At 43.5% G+C, this 23,612-nt stretch overlaps 1 protein-coding gene across 7 annotated transcripts in view; it reads left to right on the forward strand.

The window, feature by feature from the left end:
• Positions 1–4,246: 4,246 nt before the first annotated feature.
• HELZ (helicase with zinc finger) overlaps positions 4,247–23,612 on the forward strand; it is a 150,047-nt gene continuing 130,681 nt past the window's right edge. For 3 of the 7 annotated variants that reach the window (XM_037494175.2, XM_037494174.2, XM_037494180.2), the window contains exons 1-3: positions 4,247–4,321; positions 5,627–5,682; positions 9,990–10,046. The gene's annotated coding sequence lies outside the window, so the exon portion shown is untranslated. The remainder of the gene's footprint in view (positions 4,322–5,626; positions 5,683–9,989; positions 10,047–23,612) is intronic. The other 4 variants (XM_037494176.2, XM_054689740.1, XM_037494178.2 and 1 more) reach the window with 3 other exon arrangements.

The following is a 23,612-nucleotide window of genomic DNA, read 5'->3' on the forward strand; positions in this document are numbered from 1 at the left end:
TAGGAATATATAGTTCTCAAATATGTAATTTTCTTCTTACCTTTTTTCTTATTTTCTAGTTTAACTGCATCATTGTCTGAGAATGTTCTCTGTATGATTTAGATCACTTGAAATCTGTCGAGACTTGCTATATTGCAAACATTTTCATAAACATTCCAGGCACACTTGAAAAGGATTTGTGATCTGCAGTTGTGGGTACATATATTAGTCTCTCTATATATTAAGTTTGCTTAGCTTGTTCAAATCTGTTTCTTACTTGTTTCTCACCTTGCTTGTTCTAACAGTTACTGATATACACTTCTTCCACTGGAATGGTAGATTTGTCTCTAACTCCTTGAAATTCTGTCCAAGTTTTTTTTGTTTCACATATTTTGAGGCTATGTGCACCAGGCACACACGAATTTAGAATTGTGTATCTTCTTTTGTTATGTCATTACAAAATGTTCTTTATTTTTAGTAATGTTTATTGCCATATAGCCCAATTTTCTTTTGGTTAGCTTTTACAGGGCTTCTCTTTCTAAATTTTTTATTATAAAAAAACCCACAAAAAAGATATTTTATCATCTGAACCATCAAATTTTTTTCTGGTGGTAAAAACACATAAATAGACTTTACCATCTAAGTAATTTTAAAGTGTATAGTTGAATAGAGTTAAGTACATTGCACTTGATCTCCAGAACTCCATTTCATCTTACAAAAATGAAATTCTATAACGTTTAACAACTCCCATCCTCCCCACCCCCAACCCTTAGCAACCATCTTAATTTCTGTTTATGAATTTAACTAATTTAGGTGCCTCTTAAAAACAGAATTATAAAATATTTGTTTCTTTGTGACTTGTTCATTTCACTCAGCATAATGCCCTCAAGGTTCACCCATGTTATAGGCCATGTCAGCATCTCTTTCCTTTATCAGGGCTAAATAATACTCCATTGCATGTCCAAATTCCATTTTGTTTATTCATCTGTCACTGGATCGCTTCGACCTTTTGGCTACTGTGAACAATGTCATTAAGAAGGTGGGCGCACACATATCTGTGCAAGTCCTTGCTTTCCTTTCCTTTATCTGCTCAAAAGTGGCATCTTTGGGTCTGATGGAGGAAGTGCCAGAGTGTTTTCCATAGTGGAATTTGATTATTCCCAGCGCCAATGTACAAGGATTCTAGTTTCTCCACATCTTTCCTCATACTTGTTATTTTCTGGGTTTTGGATAATGGCTATCTTAATGGTGGAGAAGTGGTACTTACTCTTGATTCAAGGGGCTCCAGCACATTAAAAAAAAAAGATTTATTTATTTATTTATGCATACAAGAGCTGGGGTGTAGGCCAGAGGTGTGTTTGTGGGGTGAGAGGCTTCTCAAGAGATAGAGTGAGGAGCAGAACAGTCAGATCTACTGAAATACACTGCTGAGGGGAGCAGCGGGTGAAACAGGAGAGGTCTGCTGGGCCATGCGTGGGTTAGCTCCCTCATTGGGGATCGAACTCAGGCTGCAGCGGCTGCCCATAGTGCTGAGGCTTAGCCCCTTGCGCCATCAGGGAGTCCCAGGATTGAGCAATTATTTAGGTCAGTGTATTGAGATCAGAATTAGAATGGAGTGTCATTAATGGTGGCCATGGTCTTGTTTTCCCCATCAGACGCCATCCCTACCTTGCTGCCTCTTGGGAGTTCTGAAGGGTCCTGGCAAAACATGCTTCAGTGCTCTTTAACTGCCACGCCCCCTAGTCCTGACAAAGTTTTGTTATTCATTCTACAAATATTTGCTAAATGTCTAGAGCTGTGGGAGGGGACCTAGACCAGGCACTGAGTGAACAAGCCTCTGATGGGGGGAAGTGGGGAGCAGATAATAAGCGGCCAGCAAACAGATGAAACAAGATGACTTCTAACTAGGGTCCAAGAAGTATGAGTGAGTTGCCTTGGTTATGGGGATCACGAAAGTGACCACCTCTTGGCATGGTAAGTGTGGCTGGGTGATGAGAGATGATCATCAGATCTGGGGGACAGGGCTCCACCTTGGAGGAAGCCTGGGGTGCAGCAGGGGCAGAGAGGTACCTGTGGTGAGGAAGGGGATGCAGAGCCGTCCCACTCAGGGACGTGTGGGCCAGGGTTAGGAACATGGGATTTATTCCAGATGTGTTGGGGAGTTCTTCGGTGGGGCCCGAGCAGAGGGGTCACGTGATTGCAGTAACACCTCGGGACAGTCACTGGGTCGGTCAGACGGAGAATGGACGGTAGGGGGCAGACTGAAGGCGAGGAGCCTCTCCCAGCTCCAGCAGCCCTGAGGTCCCAGACTTGCCGGGATTAGGATGCACCCTGCGGTGCAAAATGGGGGAGGCAGCCCCCACACATTGCGCGTGCTTCTCCAGGTGCAGGTCTGCAGAAGGCGAAGAAAGTTACTTAAAGAAACGGCTGGGAGGCCTAGGCCTGGTTCCCAGCTTCTTCAGCGGTCACTTCTCGGGGGAGCTGACCGCACACGCCTAACGGTGCTCTGGAAACAGAGCAAGCGTTGAAGCAGCGCAGGCGAGGCGCGGTGCTGAGGGGCCCTGGCACCGGAGCACCGGGCGCGCCCGGCGGAGAGGGGCTTGGCGCCTTCTTTAGAAGGGCGGGGCCCTCCGCTCCCAGCCTCCCTGGCCCCGGGGCCAGAGGCCGCGCGCTCGCGGGCGCTGGAACGTGGAAGAACCTGACTCCAGGCTGCACTTTCCCGGCCCGTTCGGAGCCGCGCAGCGGGTGACTCAGGGAGTCCCTCCCGGCGCCCGAGTTCCAGGCCGGCGGGGGTGACTCACGGCCTCGCTCGCTGCTCTCGCTGATCCGCGGCCAACCTCCTAATGAGTCCACACCGCACACCACCCCTCCGGCCCGGACAGTTGCTGCCGGAGTTTCCAGCTCCCGGGGGCAGGCCTGGGGCGCGCCAGCGCCCCGGTTCCTCGAGAGAGGGGCGCCCGGGGTCTGCGGGAACTCGGAGCCCCGGGCTCCCTCCTCGCGCCCCCGAGGGCGCGGGCGGCTGGTGGGGGCCGCGCGTGCCATTTTTAGCACAATTCAAGCGCATTTTGCGCGGCACACAGTGTCGCCAGCCTCGGGGTGCTGCAGGGTTTTGGTCTGGATGCTGCTTTTTAAAACTTGCCGGGGAGGCAGAGAACCCCCGCGCGGGCTTGCAGACTAGGCAGCCGCGGCTCGGGGAGGCGAGCGGGGAGGCCCCATCGCGGGCTCCAGGGCGCGGGGCCGACTGCGCGCGGGCGCCCGCGGGGATCCCCGGGGAGCCGGGCTCGAGCAGATGCCGGGGCGGCGGGCGCGAGTTGCGGGGTGTCTCGCCGGGGGGCGGGTCCGCGGAGGGCACTCCGGTGCCCCCTCCCGCCCGCGCGTCCCGGCGCCTCAGCGCGCCCGCAGCCCTCCCTCCGCCGGGACCCCGCGAAGGGCCCGGGGCGGGCGCCTCGCCTCCCCTCCCCCGACGCTCCTGGGGACCCTCCCGGGTACCCTCCCGGGGCCCCGGCGCGCGGGGGCCGCCGCCCGCGCCCCTCTACCTGTCCCGCCAAGTCCCAGTCGGCGCGCGGGGCGATCGGCGCAGCCCAAGCCACATCCTCGGGGAGGGGTCCCCGCTTGGGGGGTCGCGGATCACGTCACCCGCGAGGGAGGAGACGTCGGCACGGACAGTGAACCGGCAGAAAAGTTCCCGCAGCTCGTGACTTCCTCCCGCCCGCCTGCCCGGGTCCGGGAGCCCGACGGGCTCGGGGCCGTGGGGCGGAACCGGCCCCCCTGGGCCCGCAGAGCCGGAGTCGCAGCGCCCGCCGGTCCGCAGGGCCGGGGCGCCCGGGCCTGGAGGGCGACCCCGCGGCCGGGGCGGGCGGCGGGCGCAGGAGCCGCGGCGGAGCGCGCGGCCCGGGGAGCAGCAGACGCGCAAATGCGCATAAATAAATCCTGGGGCAGCGCCGGCCGCCCGCCGCGGGGGGACCCCGGGCTGATTAAACGCAGACGCGGGGTGTCGGCCGGGGCAGGAGGCGGCCGGGCGCGGGCGGCCGGCGTGGAGGCCGGGGTGGGGGAGGAGGCCGGGGCCGGAGGCGAGAGAAGCGCCCAAAGTCACGTTTTCAAAAAGGGGGTGCCGTGAAACGCGGGGAGCCCGGGGGAGGGGCGGGCCCGCCGCGGGCGCCCCGCCCGGCCCGCCACCCGGGGCAACTTTCCGGCGGGAGGCGCGGCCCGAGGGGCGGCGCCGGCGGCGGGAGGCGGGAGTCGGGGGCCGAGGGGGGAGTCACTTTAAAGGCTCTTTCTTACCCATAATGCTTTGTGGGGACGTTGACAAGTGGATCCAAGATGGCGTAGAAAGTAATGACAGGTAAGTCCTGACTTCCCCGTTCTCTGCTGCCGGGACGGCTCCGCGCGGTGGCGGGGCCCTCCGGGGAGGCGACCCGGCCCCCCTCCGGCTCCCCGGGCCTCGGCGGGGGCGGCCCCCGGGCGGGCCGGGCGCGCGGGCGGCCCGCGGCGGGGCCTGGGAAGCGGGGCTCTTCGAGGCGAGGCCCGGACGCCGGGGCTGTTTACAGCCTTTCCCCCGCTCGGCCCCCGTCCCCGCCGCGGGGGGCCGCGGCGCCCTCGCCCGGGCCTCGGGGGGCCTCGCCGCCCGCGGCCGGGAGCCCGCGGAGGGCTTCGCCGGCCCCCGGCACCCCGCGAGGGGGAGTCGAGCCTCCCCGCACGCTCCCCTCCTCCGGGTCGGGGCTGGGGGTGGGGAGCCGCGGGCCTCCCACGCCCCGCTCGATCGCCCCCTCGGGGCTCGGACTTCCACGGGGTGGGGCGCGGGGCGCAGAGAGTGGGCGTCGGGAAAAGTGGGTCAGGGGTGCGCCCCCTCCCTCCCCCGCCCGGGGTTTTTGCCTGAGCTTCACTTTCTTCCTCTCCCCCCACCCCGGCCCCCCGTTTTCCGCCCCCTCCTCGGAAATTCTTATTGGCCCACAGACACATCAACAAAAATAAAAACTGACTGTCCTTTCCTGGAGATTTCTTTTAAGACTCTCCCCTTTCAAGGGCTTTTTTTTTTTTTTTTTTAAATTTGGGAAACTTTGATTTCTCTGCCCCCCATATTTATTTGAGCCGCCTTCTGCATGGTCCCCCTTTGCTGAGGGGCCTTCAGGCCCGGCTGGAAGCCTGGCTCTCGGGATTCCTCTTGGGTTGGGATCCTCAGGTTTTGTTTGAAACTCAAAATTGTCATTCCTTCTCGCTCACAACTTGCACTTTTTCGTCAGATCATTAATATATTAACTCCAGAGACTGGAACTGGGGGGGAGGAGGGGAGTTGCCCTGGCATGTTAGCTCTTAGCTTGCTTTATACCCTCACTTAAAGTCTTATTCATGAGGTTTCTTCTCCTCTCTATCTTTTTCTTTTTTGAAAGTAAACTTAGTGCTAAGTAGACGACTGTTTATAATGTTTGGGATTTTAAGGACATCAATTCTTTCATCGCTCAGAGTGGAAATGTTTTTATTTTAAAGGAAAACACTCATTTTGCACAGCTGCCTGTTGTACAATTTTGTTCACTTTCTCCGGTTCCAATTCAGATGTCTTTTTTCTCTTCAGCCTGATGAAATGTTTGCTGTGGTGCATGTCTTGTTAATGGTGTTGTATAGACACATTTTGCTTTTCTGTTTGCCTCAGGAATTGGATGAAGTATTTGATCACTAATGAACTACAGTGCTGGTGAGATGTGTAAGGTGAGATTGCACTTAAAAACCATTTAACTTTTCTCCTTCACTTTAATCAACTCATAAGGGTAAGACTAAAACTAATTTGATGGGGCCATCTTTTACTTTCCCATATCTCACTTAATCAAATGAGCGTATAGGCAGGGCGAGATTTAAAAAGGAAAAATGTGTGAAATGTACCAGACTTCAGTGCCTCCAGCAGACACAACCATAGTGGAGCTTCTCCAGAGTCAAATGTTATTTGCAGCTATTCTTGATCATATCTTCACCATGGGTAATTATAGGTTGTCTATTTAAATTTCCTTGTGTAACTTTAATTGGATGTCTTAATTTTATCTGTGTTTTGGTGTCCGTCACTAACTCTACATGAGTCTTAGTGATTGTGTGTGTGAATTTTTGTGTGTCTACAGTTTGTGGCACTCTTATAAAAAAAGTACTTGCCCTCCAGAGGAAAATCAGAAAGTGTATGTCTCTCATAGTTATTTTGAAATAAAAACAAGATCGTCAATTTTTATTTAAGCTTATTAGGGGTAAGACTGGCATTATTTTTGCCATTATTTTCTGGTCACCCGGTGGTGTATAACTTCATTGATACTTTATTTAATTTCACATAATGCTTTGGATGTAATGGACATTATTGATATAGTGCTAGTGAGCAGTTAACTTTTCTGAAAAGTTTATTCAGTTTTGCATTTTCACAAGCAATTTTCTCAACTTTGAAAATATTTTACTGTGGTTTATTTAGAAAAATGTAAGTTATTAATGTTAAATTGATCTGTTACTACACATTTTTTTTTCTTTAGTACATCAGGGTAGCCTTTGGATTTTGGAATCCTCTCACAAACCCTATAACATTTATTTAAGAAGAATAAGCTGTGCTGTATTTTTTCTCAGAGTGAGGCATGCAATTGAAATTTTGCCTTAAAGGTTTGGGAGAGAAAGGTGGACATAAACCAAGATCTTTTTGTAAGTGCACACACCACCCTTGCTTGAAACTCAGCAGTGCTTGTGTATGTTACATCTGTTTTTATTTTTATTCTTGACAGAGTAAATATGAATTTTGAAACTTATTTTCAGTTTCTAGATGGAACCATATTCATACCTTAGACCTTGCAATCTAAACCTTTTTTTTTTTTAAGTTTACAGATTATTTTGTGGAAAGTAACTGGTGTCCTGCTTGTTGCCTATGGAGACGTCCATTTGTAATCTAAAATTGAGTACTTAGAAGTAGGTAAATTTCTGTGGCTAATGGTGGTTGGCCCGAGTTGTGGCAAGACATTGTCCTTAATTTTCACACATGCAAACCATGTGAACTGTTAGTATTCACTTCAAAGTGAAGCTGGTGCTTGGCCACCAAACAAATTGTTACACAAAGTATTCTAAATTGGGAAATACCATAATATTGAAGGTTGTGGTGAAGCAGTCTGCGTCTTTGAGCTGAGTAAAGACATAGCTTTTTTAGCCTGTCCTTTTGGCTGGGAGGCTAGGACACTATTTTTAGGTAAGGCTGTAGTTTTTGGGAGTCAGTAAGTACTTCTCTCAACTGGTCAACTTGATTTTTGCCATTATTAGCAGGAGTTTCCTTTTCTAATACTCAAAATCTACATTGTTTTAAAGTCTGTATATGTTTATGTACTGTCCAGTGATTTACTGGAGGGGGAAGTGATGCAAAAACAACCAGGAGAAATCATTCCTGCTCCCAATGGGTCTTGTGTAATTTAAGCATATGCAGCATATTCTTGAAAGGCTAAGAATGTTGCAGAGGGACCCACAAATAAGTAGATTAGATCTCACGCATGCACTTTTGTTCTTTAAAAAAATGTAGATTAGCCCATAATTATCTGTCAGTCTACATTATTTCCAACACAGGAAATAAGGTTCTTTGCCTCTTGTTTCAAATGCATGTAAGGTTTTGAGCCAAGGGTATAGACTTGTTGATAAACAAGAGAGGAGGAGGAGCTACTTAAAAACTATAAACAAATTGTTATGGTTGTTTATTTTCATAAACTTAATCGGTATACAAACACATATAATTTTATGACTAAGTAATATTTTGAAATGTTTTCTAGTAGAGAACTATGATATGTGTAGAGTGTGACCACACCAGTTTACAATTCATTTAAATTGACGGGTGGTGTTGGGATTATTTCTGTAAACTTCGCCAAGTAGCCGTATAAAACATTGTAGTCAGTCACCTCTAGGATGAATGGATACTACTTTTGAGTAATCCTGAAAAAAAATTTTTTTAAAGATTTATTTATTTAGGGCCTCCCCGGTGGCGCAGTGGTTGAGCGCTGGGTTGCGAAGCTGCCCTCAGCCTCTGCAGTGCCGGTTCGATCCCTGGCTGCTCCCCGGACACCGGAGGAGGGTCCCACATGGCACGCAGCAGACCTCTCCTGTTGTGCCCGCTGCTCCCCTCAGCAGTGTACTTCGGTCCTTCTGCCTGTTCTGCTCCCCGCTCTGGCTCTGGTGAATTCTCTTACCCTCCTGCGCTTCTGACTGTACCCAGTGCTTGTATAAATAAATAAATAAATCTTAAAAAAAAAATTAAAAACAGATGCCAACATTTAAAAAAAAAAAAAGATTTATTTATTTATTTATTTATTTATTTATACAGGCACTGGGTACAGTCAGAAGGGCGGGAGGATGAGAGAATTCACCAGAGCCAGAGTGGGGAGCAGAACAGGCAGAGGGACGAAACACAGCTGAGGGGAGCAGCTGGTGGCAGGAGAGGTCTGCGTGTGCCTTGTGGGACCCTCCTCCCTTGGCCAGGGAGCAGCGGGGGATCCAACCATACTACGGAGGCTGCAGGCAGCTTTGCAACCCAGTGCACCACCTGGGAGGCCCGAGTAATCCTGAATTTAATAGAGTTAATAGTCCTCTTTTAAAAAAATAATGTTACAGATGTAACATCACAACTTTTATATGTATATATATATTTTGAAGTTCTCATTTGCCTAAAGCAAATTGAAAGTTTTTCAGCATATTGCCAAAGAATTATACTCATTTGTTTATTCCTATAAATTGTATTGTGTCAGTTTCTCTCCAACTAAGAGCAGAAAGTTGTCTGGTAAAACCACAGTTTGGATTATTCATCTTGCTTTTGAACAAAAGAACATGATTGATCATTTAGGTTCTGAATTAAAAAATACATGGCATATTTTTTTGCTAAATCATTCTAAAATGTGGATGTTTGTGATTTTTGTTCTGTGCCATATTTTAGGTGTTTTCGGCACATGTGAATTTGCTTTTTTGCTTTCTTCTGCGCAGATTCTTTTTGTGGTGAAAATATTCCTGTAAGGCGAGTTTCCTGTCTGTAGGCAATATGTGTAACTAATATAGTTTTGAAATTATTTATTTTAATGCAAAACTGATGCATGCTATGGTAAATAAATTTCAGCAGTACTTCTTTCTCCTCCTTCTGTAGCTGTATTCCCTTGAGCTGACCATAGAAAACAGTTGGTGTCATTTAGCTATTGGAAGACCTCTCTGTTGCTAAGGTTTACTGGCAGTAAGTGAAAGTTGCAGGCAGAAGTCAGGGAAGGCATGGCCACTGAACCAGAGTTTAGATATGGTTTGTGCAGGGACTGTCATTTCCTGTGATGTTAAGTAATATTGATAATCTGAAACTACCATCAGTTAAAGATGATTGTAATTGAATTGTTAGTAAAACACTCGGTTCATTCCTTTGTCAGTTTGGAAAGTTTTGATATGTAGATCTTATAAGGAAATATTTGTAAATTTAATTCCTGTAACCTTAGGGCTGGAGGTAATGGTGGTAATTAACATCTGTTGAATTTTATGATAAGCTGCAGTATATTTACAATAGGCTCTTTGAAAGTTATTATCTCTTTCAGTTTTCATAATAACTTCAAGATAATGTTATTTCCATTTTGCAGAGGAGGAAATTTAGGCTAAACATGTACTGATATAACAGGTCAAGACTAGTAAGTAGTGGTGCTGGCTTTCTGTTGTGGAAAGTGTTTGCTCTTTCCATTGTGATGTGCTTTGCTCATTTCTCTGTAGTCTAACGGTCTTATTTGCCTTCTGAGAAGTTTAGACTTGGAGGAGTCAAGTGACGTGCCCAAGGTCACACAGCTGAGTAGTAGCAATTTTCAACCAAACTTTTATCACTGGACTCTTATCTCAGGACTCTTGGTGCTAGCTGGTTATATTACATTATTGAAATACTACGGACCAGAAGACCATATGCTGGATACAAATGCTTCAGAACAGATATATCAGCGATGGTGTTTTTTGTTTTTTGTTTTTTTTTTTAAACTATGTATTTAAAGGCTTCCTTCTCTCTTTTTCAGAAATTATAAAGAGCTCTGATGGGCTATTTGGGTGATACGCAGTGCAGTGAACTGCAGGTGAGTAAGGTTTAGGAGACTCTTATTTAGAAACAAGGGCATGGTCATGCCTGAGAAAGAGACTAGGGGAGCCTTAAATTAGGTGAGAGTTCCTGGTCAAAAAGGATGAGGTGGGCAGTGAAGAGTGATGTAGAAGATACCTGTGGACAAATTGACTTCTTCTGATACAAACTGGATGATGGGCTTCCTCTGAAGAGCTTTCCTGCTACTCTGTCAGAATTTGTTTGAAGAGAAGTGAGTGTAGGTTAATCTTCTACTTTTGTTCAGAATTAGTCACTGCACTGGGGCTCAACCTATTTGCATATGATTGGAACTTGAGAGGTCCTTCAGTTTTTGTGTCAACATTCTTGAGTGGTAATCCCCCTGTGCTCTGATGAATTTGGTTACGTATTGAATTTTCTTTTTCCTGTTAGCTGCTATGTATGTATTGTCATGAATGACTCTGTATATCTCCGTTTTTGAGGATTGAAATCCTGAGGACTTAACCAGTAGAACCAAAAGCTTAAACTTTTACCCTAATAGTTGTATCCCCTCCTCCCTCCATTTAGTGGTTGTGTTAGTCCTGCAAATACTTTATCTCGTGCTGAAATGCGCTAAGAAAGATAGTTTAGTCTTGAGTATTATTTCACAGTAATTAATCTTTTTGATCCATTATAGAATCATGGTCTTTCATCACTAAACCTAGAAAATGAAAATGCTAAGGGAAAAAAGGAAGACCTTTTTATTATAGTCCTCATAGGGCATGAGTGCTGAAATTATTTTGTGATATATTATCAATACTAGTCTTTCATTAGATATTACCAGCTCTAGAAAGCTTCAACTATTAATAAAATGACTTCCCAGTCTACCTTTTGGGCTCTGGCTGAGTTTGATTTATAAGATGCTGCCAATTACTTTTTCACCCCCATGTGTTTTAAGCTGGGGTTTTTAGCTTTCTGTTATTTGTAGTTAAAATAACATTTTTTTCCCCCTTGTTAACTGCATCCAAGGTTCTAGGCCCTAGTTCTTTTATTTGCTGATGAGTTCTTATTACCTTTTAATTGTGATATTGCCCACCATAGAGTTAGCAAGTTGGCTTTGGGAATCCCAGAAACTTCAATATGACAATACATATACTTTTAAGGTTTATATTGGATTTGGGCTTGGCTGCTGGCTGATTGCTAAAGTAACATTGTTTTAGGAGTTCTTTGTTTCTTGGGTATATACTTGTTTTGTACTGTCGATCCCTTATAAGTTCATGAGGACCATCAGGACACCAGTCGAGATGATTGTTGGCCCTTGAAAAGCTAGTGCTGGGTTGTCATTGGTTATCGAGCAGAGGGGTGCATGGGAGTTCTCAGTTAAGGCCAAAGTGAGCATAGAAGGGAAGGGTGGACTGCTTGAGATGTTATCAAGGTTGTATCCTGGAACCCCTGTTGCTCAGTATGGTGGAACTTTCTTAGATTATGAAATAATTGAGGAATTGATATTAAATGAATTGTGTTATATTAGGGTTACTAACCTAAAGCGGTTCATTTTCTTTTTGGTATTGCAAGAGCGAGAGTGTGTATGTGTGTGTGTGCGTGCCCGTGCCCGTGTGTGTGTATATGTGTGTGTGTGTGTGTGAGAGAGCGAGAGAGAGAGAGAGAGAGAGAGAGCGCGCGATAGAGAGTGTGCATATAATTTGAATTATTTCTCTACTTATTAGATCATGAAACATTTCCATGTTATAGGTGTCACAATTTTAATTTATATGTTTACATTTTGAAAGGCTGCAAAATATTTCAACAAGTCATGCTCCCATAATTTACCTAATTTTTTTTGTGTGTTCGGTATTTTTGTTGTTGGTTGGTTTTCAGTTAATACTTTAATCTAATTATTATAGTTGTTACTGTGCTGTTTTTTTTTTGACTCTTGTATAAATTTCCTTTTTTTTTACAATTTAATTTTTATTTATTTATGCATACAAGAACTGGGGTATAGGCCAGAGGTGTGGGGGGTGAGAGGACTTACCAGAGACAGAGTGGGGAGCAGAACAGGCAGATTGACTGAAATACACTGCTGAGGGGAGCAGCGGGTGAAATAGGAGAGGTCTGCTGTGCCATGTGGGTTAGCTCCCTGGCCGGGGTTTGAACTCATACCTCAGTGGCTGGCGATTGCTTGGTAGCACTAAGACTTTAACCCTCATACCACCTGGAAGGCCCTTTTGGATTTTTGTGTTAAATGGTGTGAACATCTTTGTGAGTTGATGTATATAGTTTTTCAAGGATGTTATTCCAGTTTTCACTGGTAACAAATACATGGGTGTCCTATTTCACTATAACTAGACAGAAATACAAATTTTGCTTATTTCAAGGTGTAATTGACACTGGATTTCTTTGTTCTATATACAGTATTGAATTTCACTTCTGTGTCTCTATCTGGTGACTTGTTTATTCATATACATCCTTTGCTCTTTTAGGCAGTGAACTACTGATGTGGGCTTTGCATGGTATGGCAAATATAGCCAGCTAATAAACAAGTGGTTATTAAAAAGATAACTAGAACGTGTCCATTGAAACTATTCCAAACAGTATATTCTTAGATGGTAAGTGATCTTGTAGATGGTGGTTGAGGGGAACAGATGGTTTGTTCCAAGATTCAATTCTGCCAATATTTGTTGGGCATCCATTATGTACCTGAGGTGTGGTGTCCTCTGAGTACTGCTCAGTTATCATCATGGTTTCTACCTGGTGGAGGAGGAGGGGGCTGCTTAAGACTATTGAGTCATGACCAGCTGGGAGCTCTGGATGTCGAAGTCCCTTTGTGGCTGCTTGGAAGGCTGAGGTCATCTGTCTAGAACATCTTTAGCTCAGTCATAGCATGCTACTGTGCCACAGCACATTTTTTGAGAAGCTCTGTTCTGAGGGATACAGAGATGAACAAACTATTCCTATTGACAAGGAATGAGTCATCTAGTAGAGAGACTAGGGGCACAGAAAGTGAAGGGGCTAATGGGTTTGATAGGTGCTGTAAAAGTCTTCTGGACAAGGTGCTTGTGGGTTAAATGGAGGGAATGTTTCTGCCCTGTGGGGTTACCAGTGAACATTTCAGTGGAAGAGGAGTCATTTGAATTGCCCCGCTGTGAAGCTGAGAAGCAATGAAAAGGATAGAGCATTCTGGAGGGAAGGATAGCTTGAGCAAAGGCTGGGAGCAGCATTGGAAATGAGACTGGTGTCAGGAACCTGCATATCCTGGGAGATATAAAGGAACTTAGTGGAAGATGAGGCTGCTGAGAGGTGAGGGCTGGGTTGGAGGGTCTTTAAGGACAGACTAAGGGTGAATGTGGTGGATTGTCAGTGAGGAGACACTAGAGACAGGGACATTAGTTGGGTTTGTGGTAATAGTCCTGTTGAGGGATGGCAAGGGTCTGAATTGAACTGCTGGCCTTGGGAATGGAAAGGAGGTGATGGATTTTAAAGATATTTTGGAGGTTGATCAGAGATGTGACTGATTAGGTAGGAGGGAAAGGGAACAGTCAGTTCTGTCTCAAGTCAGAGATGACATTGAGGTTTTTATGGTTGGGTGCCTGGCAGAATGGGACATCAGGAGCAGGGAAATCAGGAGGAAGAACAGGTTGAGGGGTTTAGAATGGAGACGAATCTGGCTTTGTGTGTTGCATTTAAGGAGATAGTAGAAAGTTGACATCAGGATTTTCCTCCTAGAAGGAACAGATGAGGACATTCAGGGCTCAGAGGAGTCGGGGATCAGTGAGGTCCCACAAGTAGTTACTGGAGAGCCAAGACTGAAGCCTCCTGACCCCAGTCCAGCCCACTCTTCCTGCCTCAGACTGAGCAGCGCTGGTGTCCTCAGCAGTGCTGGTCTCATTCTGAGGGAGGAGTGCTCCGTAGAAAGTTGGAAGTGGCAGAGTTTATGTTGGGGAGCGAGGACTTCATTTTTTCCGTCATATTTTTTAATTTTTTTTATTATGGAAACTGTATCAGGCATACAGAAGTGGAAAGAAGGGAAAAATCAGTCTCACTGTCAAACTTGAGCAGATACAAATGCTGTTTCTTGTTTCCACCCTCTCCATCAATCATATCGAAGCAAATGAGATAAGTGTTTTTGTGACCTTAAACTTTGTGTATTTGCAGGTAAGGTGTTTTGAACAGCTTAGCAAGATATATTCTGTGTGAGAATCTGCCTTCCAGAACATAGATGCTGTTCAGACTCTTTGATTTTGGACAGCTCACAAATCAGAAGAGTCTGTCTGAGAAATGGGGATAAATAAAAATGTTTGCTTCACAGAACCACTTGAGATAAGGTCTGTGAGGTATGTAAGTGCCACCTGTGAGCTCTAAGCTTTGGATTCAAGTGTCATGCAGATTGTAGTTGTCAGTGATAACAAAAAGGTGGTGTTTTGAGGGCTTCTGTTGTTTTATTACTTAGTAGCTTTTATTATTCAACAAATACTCACTCTGTCAAGCACCTGGGACTTCAGCAGTGAAGGAAACAGGGAAATCACAGCTCTCATGGAGCTCATATTCTAGACCTAGAGGATAATGATGTGCTAATACTTTTGTAGTGACTAATTTGTGCCAGGCACTGTTTAAAGTGCTTTTCGTGTTTTAATCTATTTAATTCTTGCAACATTCCCTGTGAAATAGGTACTGTTGTTATCCCCATTTTGCAGATTGGAGATGAAGATAAATTTTTTGTGCGGGCCAATCCAATTTAAGATTGTATTCTTGATCCCCATGCCATAGACCATCTTTAACTAGTGTTTGAAACAGAGTTGGGCCCAAATTGAAATTATTCCTAAGCAAATAAGTTGTTCTTATAAAAGCAAAACAAAACAAGTGGAGAAAAATGGCACTTCTCTGTGAATGGTGGCTGACTGCTACTTTTCATAGAAAAATACTTTTCCTCTTAACTTTTTATAGGCTTTATCAGCTTTCTTGGTTCCTTTAGGTACAAATATGACCACCTAAGTGGAAGGAAGCTATTTTTCTGCTGATATGTGGGCAGGATCTCTTGAAACAATCTCCTTCTTGCTTACAATTCTCTTTCTCCCCCCCCCCCCTTCCCCAACCCTTTTCCTTATCCTAGAGGAATTCCCTTCCCAGGTCTGTTCTTTTCCTCACTGCAGTGCTAATCCTTTACCAGTCTCACCAGCTGCCCTTGTCCTGAGGGGTTCCTTCTGCTTTTGCCTTCTCTCCTATAGCTTCTCTCTGGCCCTTGCTCTGTGTTTGACTTTTCTACATTTCTTTAGTGGGACTTATTTTGGGACTAACTGCCTGCTTTTGAGTCTGGCTCTGCCCTCCCTCATGGGCTGGGCATACTAGGAAATGGGCAGTGAGCAGTCCTTAGATTTGCATCTGGATTAGGACATGGGCTTACTGCTCATAACGAGCTGTATACTTGTATACTTGTTTATTGTGTTGTTTTAAAAACTTCTGTAAAACATAACATAAAATGTATTTTAACCATGTTGGCTTATACTGGCTTGTTGGCAAAGTCATGACCTACTTTTTTCTGTTTTTTTCAAGCAAAAAGGTGTCATGACTTTTCCAACAACCCAATAATAGTTCAGCAGCATTGAGTACAATTCATGTAGTTGTGGAACTATCACTATTATCACTGTCCAGAACTTTTTCATCTCCCCAAACTAAAACTGTACTCATTAAACATTACACTCATTCTCCCCTTCTTTAAGCCTTTGGGGCACCACCTTTCTGCTGATACTTTCTGAATCCATTGATTTACTGGCTCTAGACCTCGTATAAGTGCCGAAAAAGTGTTTGTCCTTTTGTGTTTGGCTCATTTCACTTAGCAGGATGTTCTGAAGGTTCATCCATGTTGTAGCAGGTACCAGCATTTCCCTATTTTTTAATAGGGAATAATAGTGAATAATGCACCATAGATGTAAATACCACATTTCAAAAATGCACTTATCTTTTGATAGACTGTTGGCTTGTTTCTACATTTTGACTCAAATGAATTATGCTGCGGTAAATGTGGATGTACCATTTTGCTTTCATTTCTTTTGAGTATGTCCAGGAGTGAAAAGTTGGATCTATGGTGTTTATATCTTTACTTTTTTTGAGGAATCACCATACTGTTTTCCACAGTAGCAGCCTCATTTTCTGTCTCCCCCCGCCAGGAATACACTGTGGTTCTAATTTCACCACATCCATCTAATTTCTCCACATCCCACTACTTTTCTTTAGGGTTTTTTTTTTTTTTTTTTTTTTTTTTTGACAGTAACCTTCTTAACCGGTGTGATGTGATAACATATTCCTGTTTTATTTATTTATTTATTTTTAAAAAGATTTACTGATTTGAGCATACAAGACCTGGGGTTCAGGCCAGAGATGCGGGGGCAAGAGGATTCACCAGAAACAGAGCGGGGAACAGAACAGACAGACTGACTATACACTGCTGAGGGGAGCAGCGGGCGCAACAGGAGAGGTATGCTGCGCCATGTGGGTTGCTCCCTGGCCAGCCGGGGAGCGAACTCCTGCTGCAGAGGCTGTGGACCGCCCAACAGTGCAGTTACCAACCCCCTGCGCCAACAGATGGCCCTATACCTGTTTTAAAGGTAAAATGTATATGTAGAAGAATAGAATTTCAGTAGTAGAAATGATATTAAAGATTTCTAACTCAGTTAATGTAGATAGCAAATGGTATTCCAGTGCCTTAGCATTTCTACTTCTTTCTCAATTAGAGAAAGGCATTTTGGGCAGATGTGTCTGTTCTGACCTTTGCTTAGCTTCAGATGAGCAGTGTCTGTGCTAGGGTGTGTGGAAGGCAACTTTATTAGAGATCTGCTCTTTTATTCTGCCATTATTTTTTATTTCTTCTTCCTAATAGTCTCCAACCATGCCTTCTGGTTTATTTAGTTTCATCCCTATTTCTTTAAGGGATAAGATAATTTTATTCAAGTAAACATTTATTTTAAAAAACTAGATAAATTAGAAATGAATGAGCCCAAGATCAGTATAAACTGCCCCACTGATAAAAAAGACTGTTCCATATCAGTTTAAAGAAAACCTAAATATGAACGTTAATTATAATTTCTTATTTAAATTAATCGTTGATTTTTGGTTTTTTAAAAAAATTTGGGAAAAATAAGTTAAGCAGTACATAAAATTTGAGTATTATATTTAAGAGAAAATTACCACATCGAGATTACTTTGAGTTTTGAATCACTTTTTAAAGTTAAAACCATTAATTTGTATTAAGAAAATCTTTAAGCTTATAGCAGAGTTGAAAGGCTAGTTTAATCAATACCAAATTGTTAGCATTTTGCCACAATTTGTCTTTCCTTGCTCTGTCTAAAAGAAGGATTTAAAAGTAAGTGGCAGACAACTTCAGTGGTACTTCATACTTCAACCTGTATCTCCTAAGGCTGAAGACATTTTTCTTCATAAATATGATACCATTGTCACACCTAAGAAAATAACTGAAGGGGCCTCCCTGGTAGTGTAGGGGTTAAAATTTCAGTACTATCAAGCTATTGCCAGACACTGCAGCATGAGTTGGATCCCCAGCCAGGGAGCTGACTCACATGGCGCAGCAGACCTCTCCTGACTTGCCCGCTGCTCCCCTCAGCAGTGTATATCAGTAGATGTGCCTGTTCTGTTTCCTCCTCTGTCTCTGGTGAGTCCTCTCACCGTCCCTCTGGCCTACACCCCAGTTCCTGTATGCATAAATAAAATGAAATAAATCTTAAAAAAAGAGAAAATAACTGAATGATACTGATGGTTATACTATTCGATATCAAGACCATATGTTTCCCCATTTGACCCCAAATGTATTTTTTTTCTTCAGTTTCTTTTCATCTGGAATAGTTGCCTCCTCTCCTTTTGGTTTTCATGACAATGAAACATATTGCTTGTTGAAAAATAAGAAAATGGGGCCTCCCCGGTGGCGCAGCGGTTGAGCGCTAGGTTGCAAAGCTGCCCGCAGCCTCTGCAGTGCTGGTTTGATCCCTGGCCACTGGGTGAGGGTCCCACATGGCGCGCACACCTCTCCTGCCACCTGCTGCTCCCCTCAGCAGTGTACTTTGTCCGTCTGCCTGCTCTGCTCCCTGCTCTGACTCTGGTGAATTCTGTCACCCTCCCGCACTTCTGACTGTACCCAGTGCTTATATAAATAAATAAATAAATCTTAAAAAAAAAAAAAAAAAAAGAAGAAATGCTGATGAATAAAAACATCTGTTATTGGGGCCTCCCTGGTGGCGCAAGGGGTTAAACACTGCACCATGAAGCAATCCACAGCATCTGCAACACGAATTCGATCTCCAGCTGGCTATGGAGTAACCCACATGGCACAGCAGACCTCTCCTGACTTGCCTGCTGCTCCCCTCAGCAGTGTATTTCAGTCAGTCTGCCTGTTCCGTTCTCCACTCTGTCTCTGGTGAATCCTCTCACCCCCCGCATCTCTGGCCTGTACCCCAGATCTTGTATGTATAAATAAATCTTTAAAAAAAAATCTGTTATCTATCACTCAGAATATCCACTTTTTATTTTTTAATAAACATTTAATTTTGGAATAATTTTAGGTTTATAGAATAGTTGTGAATGTGGGTCAGAGTTCTCATGTATTCTTCTCCTACTTTTCCCCATTGCTAGCATTTTACATTTGCTCCGGACATTTGTCAGACTTAAACCATCACTGGAACATTACTATTAAATAATCTCTGTATTTTATTTGCATTTCCCCAGCTTTTCTTTTTTTTTTTGTTTTTGGTTTTTTTTTAGAGGCATGTTTTATTTATTTATTTATTTGTTTGTTTTGTTTATACATGCACTGGGTACAGTCAGAAGCGCGGGAGGGTGAGAGAATTCACCAGAGCCAGAGTGGGGAGCAGAGCAGGCAGAAGGACCGAAGTACACTGCTGAGGGGAGCAGCGGGCGGCAGGAGAGGCCTGCGTGCCATGGGGACCCTCCTCTGGTGTCCGGGGAGCAGCCGGGGATCGAACCGGTGCTGCAGAGGCCGCGGGCAGCTTCGCAACCCAGCGCTCAACCGCTGCGCCACTGGGGAGGCCCATGCATTTCCCCAGCTTTTCCACCAAAGCTTTTTTTCTGTTCTAAATCTGTCCAGGATTCACATTGAATATAATTGTCATGTTCTCTGGGCTATGACTGATTTCCAAACTATTATTGTTTTTAATGACAATTTTGGTGGGTTTTTTTTTTTTGCATTTTAGGAGGTAGATTTATTAGGAAAAAGAGACATTGAGTCACCTGCATAGACACAGGTGGCAGAAAGCTGCCTTTATGATGGTATTTTTTTTTTAAAGATTTGTTTATTTATGCATACAAGAGCTGGGGTACAAGCCAGAGATGTGGGGGGGGCAGTGGTGGTGAGAGGATTTACCAGAGACAGAGTGGGGAACAGAACAGGCAGACTGACTGAAATACACTGCTGAGGGGAGCAGCAGGCAAGTCAGAGAGGTCTGCCTGCAGAGGCTGCAGATTGCTTCATAATGCGGTGCTTAACCCCTTGCACCACCAGGGAGGCCCCTTTATGATAGTATTGAAGAGTTCTGGCCAGCTATTTCATTTATGAAATTGAGTTTGTATGGTATTTTCCTCATGTTTAGTAAGGGGTTTAGAGATTTTGGGGAAGGAAATACTTTTAATACTTTGATCTATATGTTTGATGGCTTTTCATGTAAAATATTCAATATGTAGACATTTTATAAAATGAAAGTACAGGCTATTATTTTGTAACCTTGTTTTTATTTTACTTACAAAATCGGATTATTACTGCATAACCTGCTTTTTTTATTTCACATCTTTTCAGTAACCCTTATTCTTAGCACTATTTCTGTAGGTTCTTCTATATTGATTTATGTTTTATTTAAAGCTCAACTATTTTGGATTATAATATGTGTATAAGTCTATACAGATAATCTGGAAAAGAAAATAAAATGCAAAGAATAAAAAAAAGTTTATAATAAGATTTTCTTGACAAGCAGCAACCTTTTCTAGAAGTCATTCTTCTAGTATAATTTGCTTGCTCTGTAAATATGGGTTTTCCCCCCCCATATCCTTATTAGTAAGCATATGAAATGATTTGGGGAGGAGGCTTAAACTCTTCAAGAAATAATTTGGAATTATTGAAATTCAGAAAGCTGTCTTCAGAGTTGCTGACTTTTCTGAAATATGTGTCAAGAAAAATAATAGGTAGATAAAGAAAATCTCAATTTTAGCTATCATAACTTTTTAAATTTAGTTTTTCTTGTTTTTATCATTGTAGTCACTAAACCAATAGTAGGAGGTCCATCAGGCCATTTCTTTTATGTATTTAAAACATTCATTTTTTATTTAAAAATTTCTTTTAAAGATTTATTTATTTATGCATACAAGAGCTGCAGTACAGGCCGGAGATGCAGGGAGGTGAGAGGATTCACCAGAGACAGAGTGGGAAACAACAGGCAGACGAACTGAAATACACTGCTGAGGGGAACAGTGGGCGAGATAGGAGAGGTCTGCTGGGCTGTGTGGGTTGCTCCCTGGCCGGCGGGGGATCGAACTCGTGCTGCAGAGGCTGTGGATTGCTTCATAGTGTGGTGCTTAACCCCTTGCGCCACCAGGGAGGGCCTGTATTTAAAACATTTTACTTTGCTGTATTAAATTCCATTTATTTTGGAACTTAGTAGAGTTTACCTCTTAGTGGAAGAGTTTATTCAAAATAGAATATGATTGATGGTCTTAGTTTATAGTTTTCTTCTTAATAGGGCTTAGAGTGTCTTCTAATGCCTCTTGCATACTCTGATTTTATAGGAGTTTTATGTATACTCTGATTTTATAAGCATTTTAGAGAAAAATGCAAGTCTGGCTGAATGTTAAGCATAGTAAAATAAATAAAACTTTTTTTTACTTTGCAGAATATTTTGCCTGTGTATCCCATATAGCCATTAAGATTCCAGTTTGGATAAAAGCCAATACTTTTAAAGATAATACAATATTCTCCCTTATGACTTGGCATTCTAAAGTGCACTGAATTTGGTACAGGACAGTTCTTGGAATGGTTGACATTTAGGTTATTTTAGGTCATCTCTTTGGGAAATTCAATTAAAATATTGAATGGCTTTAGTAAATTGAATAATTGTCAGGGGGGATATAAATGATATAAACCATGATATCTATTTATAAGATTGTTGTGTTGGGCAGATAAGGCACCTTATATATTTAATCCAAGATAATGGATGATTAAAAGGCCAAATCATTCCATAGGGAGTGAGACTTGTTTTGGGAGGAGTTGGGCTTAGGGAAGTAGGGTCCGGTAGGATTTAGAGAGAGAAGGAAAAGGACATTGGGGCAGAGGGAAAGGAGGTGTTGTTAAGAGGCCTCACCCTCCTTGGGGCCTGTTTGGGGTGTTGGGGGAAAAGTTAGATTTAATGAGACTCCGGGTGGCCTCATCTGGTATTGAGCTTGAACATTATTTTATAGGCCTTTCAGAGCTACCATGTCCTCTCTAGAGTAATGAATTTTAGCTTTTTAGCTCCCTGAGGGGAAAACATGCACTGTGTATGGTTATGTTGCCCAGTAGGGAGAAGGGCTCATGGTCTGATAAGCTTTCCTTACTCCACTGGGTTAGGTCATGTGGATTATTTTAATGGCATATCAATCTGACTTTTGTCATAATTTGTTTTCTAGTGTAGTTTTGTTTTCAGGGTAATAATTGAGTTTCCGTAGGGAGACTAATGATGTGTGAGGCAGATTAAATTACCGATTAAAAAACAAATTTGAATCTCCAGTTTTTTCTAGAAGTTTTTCTTTTGTTTCAATTTTTGTTTTGTTAGTTAAGTAAGAAACATGTATTTTTATTTTGTCCTTTAAGTTTTCCTATGGTTTATTGCATGTATAGTTTGATAACTAAAGATAACTTGGGGTCTAATCAAGAATCAATTAAGATGTTAATGCTTTTGTTACAGCAGATTTTGGTAAGGCTTGCACAACTCATCAGTCTTCTAAAACCTTCATAAATGCAGTCTGATTCATTCCACCCAAGTTAATTATGAAGTAAATTTAAATATCTAATGGAGACATATGTATAAAATAAAAATACTGAAATCATCTTCAGTTTAGATTGAAGAAATTTTAGTTACTCATGTTGGCGCCTGCTATTTGATCAGAGTTTACTTTTGTTCTTTGAAGTCTGCCTCTAATCAAATAAGATTTAGGTCTTTAGAAATGAAAGAGGACCATGACTACTTGAACAAGAAAAGTTAATCTAAGGAATTTTTTTAATATGAAAAATAGAAATACATTTCGTGATTTAATTTTAAGTTGGTCTGGAGTTATTGTTATCCTTTTGAAAAAGTCACAGTGGGGGGCCTCCCCTGGTGGCGCAGCAGTTGATCGCTGGGCTGCAAAGCTGCCCGCAGCCTCTGCAGTGCTGGTTCGATCCCGGGCTGCCTGGCGAGGGTCCCATATGGCACGCAGACCTCTCCTGCCACCCGCTGCTCCCCTCAGCAGTGTATTTCTTTGTCAGTCTGCCTGTTCTGTTCCCCACTCTGGCTCTGGTGAATTCTTTCACCCTCCCGTGCTTCTGACTGTACCCAGTGCTTGTATAAATAAATCTTTAAAAAAAAAAAAGCTAAGAAGTGACCCCCAAAAAAAAAAAAAAAAAAAAGTCACAGTGGGAAGAGCTTGAGAGCTTGATGCCTCTAAATTACCTCCCTTCTTTATCTATTACCAAAAATGTGTTAGTCCAGGCCAGTCTGCCTACCACCTTTGTGCTACAATATTGATTTCATTTTTCTTCCAGTATTTACTTTTGGTCCTAGACCAATTATTTAGCTAAGATGAAATTCTTCAAAAGTATCCTACATTTTGTGCCAAGTGAACTCAATGATTGTTCTTTTTGGAGGCATTATTTCTGAGGCTTCATTCTTACGTCTAAAACCTACATGCACTGGAAGGGAAAGGTGTAGGTTTTTCATTTATTTATTTTTAAAAAATTTATTTATTTATGCAAGCACTGGGGTACAGGCCAGAGGAGCGGGAGGGTGAAAGGATTCACCAGAGACAGAGCAGGAGCAGAACAGGCAGACGGACCAAAATACATTGCTGAGGGGAGCAGCGGGTGAGACAGGAGAGGTCTGGTGCGCCATGTGGGAATCCCCCTGGCCAGCTGGGAATTGAACCTGGGCTGTAGAGGCTGTGGACAGCTTCACAGCGCTGTGCTGAAACCGCTGCGCCACCGGGGAGGCCCCAGGTTTTTCATTTATTAACAACAAACTTCTGTATCTATTTCTTTTCAGTTTAACAAAAGCCATATCCATTGTAACTTTGGGACTCATATTTTAAAAATAGTTTAAAAATTCTTAAAATTACATAGTGAAGCTTTTTCTTTTTTGGTATACAGTTCTATCAGTTTAACAGATGTGTTAGTTTGAGCAGCCATCGTGGCGATAAAAATACAGAACAGTATCATCACCCTTATCAGTTAGTTGCTTTACCTTATCCCTTTGTAGTTACCCCTTCCCATCCTATAAGCCCTGCAGCTACTGACCATCCTGATAGTTTTGTCTATTTGAAAATACCATAAAACTGAATCCTACAGAGTACAAGCTTTTCAGACAGGGTT

This window comes from Talpa occidentalis, unplaced genomic scaffold, assembly GCF_014898055.3.
Source record: "Talpa occidentalis isolate TD23 unplaced genomic scaffold, MPIMG_talOcc4v2.1 talOcc4.7, whole genome shotgun sequence".
NCBI classification, from domain to species: domain Eukaryota; kingdom Metazoa; phylum Chordata; class Mammalia; order Eulipotyphla; family Talpidae; genus Talpa; species Talpa occidentalis.